This window comes from Prunus persica, chromosome G6 (assembly GCF_000346465.2).
Source record: "Prunus persica cultivar Lovell chromosome G6, Prunus_persica_NCBIv2, whole genome shotgun sequence".
NCBI classification, from domain to species: Eukaryota; Viridiplantae; Streptophyta; class Magnoliopsida; order Rosales; family Rosaceae; genus Prunus; species Prunus persica.
The window spans coordinates 14,290,545-14,295,380 of NC_034014.1; positions in this window are offsets into that span (position 1 = coordinate 14,290,545).

Below are 4,836 nucleotides of genomic sequence, written 5' to 3' on the forward strand. Positions count from 1 at the left end.
AGGGTACACTGGTTGATCTCCATCCCCAATCACATTGGCAAAACTCATACGGATCGAAACCAAAATCACCAAAATCATTATCATCCATATCAATTTCTTCAGACACAAAACTGTACCTACTATGGCCCATCATCTTCTTAAACATTTCTACTAGCATTAGTAGTTGCTTCCCAAGGTTCTCCGTGAAATGTCCAATTCTTATAGCTTTGGTCAATTCTATTAAAGTATAAGTGATCCCTTATAATTCCAACCCCAAACAACTTCAAATTAACACATTTAACACATGGACAACGGATATGTGTTGTAGTTAGAAGATTTTCTACAGCAAAGTTCAAAAATGCTTCCACCCCAAACTCATATGCCTTCGATCTTCTATCCGAGTGCATCCATGACTTATCCATCTCCAACACTATAACCTATTATCTATAATAAAGTGAAAATACAGGCAATGACCATCACTATAGCAGATTATACAAAGATCTAATAGCAAGTAATACACAACAGAGACGACGGGTTTTAAACAAAAACAGACGTATTTGGCATATATAGACGACGGATTTTCAACAGACGTCGTCTAATATAAGTAATACAAACGACGGTTTATGAAAAACCCGTCGTGTATAAGTAATACAACGACGGTTTTTTCGTAAACCGTCGTGTAATCGTCGTCGTATGCCTAAAAAGGCGTCGTGTCTCATTTTATTTTCAAGAACCCAAAACCCATTAAGAACACAACATATATATGAAACCAAGCAAGAAACCAACATATACATGAAACCAAGCATGAAAACAATAAATCCATTCCCAATTCAACATAACATAGGGTGATTAAAAGATCCGACAAAATTAAATCCATTCCCAATTCAACATAACAGATAATGTAATCCAGAACCCATTAAACAGAAAATCCATGAACCCATTAAACAGAAAATCCATGAACCCATACCTATAAGCACATTATTAACAGATCGCAAAGCATATACCTAAAACCCTTTAACAAAACAACCTAATATCATTCAATGAATTTACAAGGGGAAGATAGGGTTTGTACTTACAGGTTGGACGAGCTCACAGATTCGACGGAGCCTGGAGAGTGCAACTTTTAATTAGAGCAGAAGTGAGAGAGCGAATGTTATGTTGCGCGAAATCTGAAAATTTTAGGGTTCAGGGTTAGAAGTATAAGAATAAGAGCCAAATATAAAAAAATTTAGGGCGCGCGAAAATTTTTAGAGCGCGCGCTCTTTAAAACGTCGAAAGAAAAACCATGGCGAAAGTTCTACAAGAACTGACGTAAATGTAATATTCCACGACGGAAACACTGAACTTAACGCTGTTTATTTTGACGCTTCATTTTTCGGATTAATTTTAAATTTATTTTGAATATTTTGATATAAAGACGACTGAAAAACCACGTCGAAGTTAAGAAATTGAAAACGTTGTAAATCATAATAGACGACTTACATATTAAAATGACGTCGTTTAAACTGGAAACCATGTCGGATATTTTACTGCACGACGTAACATATGTATTCCACGACTCAACCACCGTCGTTAACAATTAATACCCTAAACCCTTAAAACTAAATTATATAATTTTAAAAATTAAGTTTATAAAAGGGTTTATGGTTTTACAGCCTAATATATACCCTAGACTACCCAAAAATTATACTTTAAAAATAAACCCCAATAAATAACAACCCTAATCTCTAAACCCTAGACTCTAAACCCTAAACCATAAAACTAGAAGTGATTTTATGACTCATCAAAACAATTTTGTTTTGGATGGTCATTTTAAATTTTTGTTATTCAAAATGAATTTTTTCAAGGTTTAGGGGGAAGAAAATATATCAATGACTTCATAGGAGTTGACTTTGCATTTTTCTGATTTATTTTAAATTTATTTTGAATATTTTGATATAAAAATAATAAAATATTCTTATCACAACAACAAACCACGTCGGTGTTAATAAATTGTAGACGTTGTAAATTGTAATAGACGACTAAGTTTGTAAAATGACGTCGTTTAAATGAGAAACCATAGCGGATATTTAACTATCCGACGTAAAATATATATTCCACGACTTAACCACTGTCGTTACAAAGTACTACCCTGAACCCTTAAGAAATTGAAGACGTTGTAAACCATAAACGACTCAATTGTTCAAAGAACGTCGTCTAAATATCCTTTTACGTCGGATTTGTTTAAAACGAAACAACAAAAAACGACGGCTTTTGACTTTATTACGTCGTTGGAAAAGTATTACACGTCGGTTACGCAATTTGTATGTTTGTTTTTTTTTTTAATTTAAGAAAACCTCAACAAATTTTTACATTATATATTATAGACAAAATTTGTACATTATACATAAATATCAAGTGTTCAATAATTCTCCTATTCCAGGTGAAGGCAAACAAACTCTGCCCATTCATTCCGGACTTCATCAATTGCTTCTTGGGGGTATGGCACTTCCTGTTTTCCCTTGGCATACTGCATAAACAATGACTATTAGGGTTTATAAATAAAAAGAAATTCAATCACAGACGACGATATTTTTCATAACCGACGTACTATATCTATTCAACGACGGTAATTTTACATGACCGTCGTTGATAATACAAAAAACGACGTAAAATGTATGAAGGTAATTTCTTCTTACCTTCTTCTCAAACCCCAAGGAAGGATCCATGATGATGTCCCTCATGAAGCGTATCACATAATACCCGCATTCGACACTGCTGGGTTGCTTTGGTGTGCCTGACAGAGTTTTTCAAATGACTGCCTTACGGCCTGGTCTGGCTATGTGAGAATTGTAAATTTTTATAGCACTGTTCACAATGTTTTTGGCCTCTTCATCGACCACACGATTTCCTGACAGAGGATCCAGAAAATAGACGGTTTCTCTCTTTGCTCTTACAATCAGCAAGATCCAATGACGGCTGCACAAAATTAATATAAAAACGACGGTTATTTACAAAAACGACGTATTATAATATTTCACACGACGAAATAAAGTAGCAATCGACGACATTATACATTTATCACGACGATAAATAACTACCGACGTGGTTAGTAGTTTCAAACGACTCATAAAATAAAACACGGACGTGGTTAGTTTATACGCTGTCATTTATTGAAAATCATAAAAACAAAATACTGTTAAGGAGACTAACCCTGGATTGTAAGGCATCAGGAAAATCTGTTCACCGTCAGTCCTCTGAAGTCGAGCTGCTAGTAGGCGTGATCTGTCAGCTATTGTGCCAGAGCTGGCACTAACTGTAGCAGGGTCGATAAAGCCAACCATGCTGCACATATTTGCTCGTTTCAAAACATCGTGTAAGTACCTAAATATATAAAATAATATAAACAAGTCAGCACAAAAAAACACACGACGGTTATGTATAACAAAACGACGTATTATAAAATTTCACACGACGTACTGAAATAGACAACGACGTTATAATATATTTATCACGACGGTACATACTAACGACGTGGTTAGTTAGTTAAGACGACGCAATAAATAAACCAACGACGTATTATTTTAGAATGACAAACCTCATATATACAGCAATGACAGTGGCTCCTATTTCTTCCATGCCTGCAAATTGTGTAATATCTTCAGGCAGGAGGAAGGTATCGCGCTCTAGACCAAACACCTCCTTATCAATTGTAAAGTGCAGGGTCTTATCCTGAGGCACGAGTGTCGTTTCCACATAACGACAAAGGGATTTTAAAGAAGATGGCGCCTCCATATTTGAATAATCAACAACTTTAATAACCTGTTTAAAGAAATAAAAAAAATGACGTGGTAATTCAATAAAAACGATGGTTTAAGGAATAAAACGTCGTCTGAAAAGAATTTAAACGACGGTGAAGAAACCGTCGTGGTGAATAATTTATTACGTCTTAGAAAAAAATTCTGCCGTCTAAGTTGTAAACAAACGACGGTTTAAAGAAAAATATCGACGTCTGGAATTTTGAAAAACAAATAAAAAAGGCAAAGTTATGTGAACATACCTGGTCGTCATCTTCTTTCTCCTTTTCATCTTGTTTTTCTTCTTTCTTCTCTTCATCTATTACGTCGGGAATGACTAACTTCGTCGTCTAAAAACCACAAAGTTTTAAAAATAACGACGTTTAATGGCGTGTAAAACAAGTAAACTAAATACGACGTGGTATTGAAATATAAACGACGGTTTATTTTTAAAATCGTCGTGGTATGTATTTCAAACGACGGTTTTATTAATAATAACGACGTCTAATGGTTTTTAAAAAAACAGAGAATTCAAAGTTCAGATATGTTACCTTTTCTTCCTGATGTTTCCCATTTTTAGCAGTATCATCCTCAAAATGCTGGGATCTCACATCACCTCCAGAGCAGCTTGCTTTGTCAGACATTGGATTTTTGGGACTTTGGCTAATTTTGGGTTTAAGCATGCTTGGATCAAAATTGGGAATTAATTGGGAAAGCTGACTCAGGAAATGCGCCCTCTCAGCCTCTACCAATTGTTTCGTTCTAGCCTCCATCCTTAAAGCCTCTTCCCTTGCCTTAGCTTCCATCTTTTTAGTCTCTTCTTGAAGGAGAACTCTTAAACTGTCCTTCAAACGGTCGTCAAAGCTCACTCTCTGTGGTTTGGGTAAATTGAAATATTGCCTTGGTGAGATCCCAGCACCTACTCCTCTCACTCTGCCTGGATGCTCGGGGCCCAAAGCCATGGTCAGCACATCATTGCTGCCAGAAACAGTGACTTTGCCTTCCGAGACTTGGTTTTTGCAATTCATCCTAAAACAAAGATTATATAAAAAAGTAAGGACAAAACACACGAACGGTTATT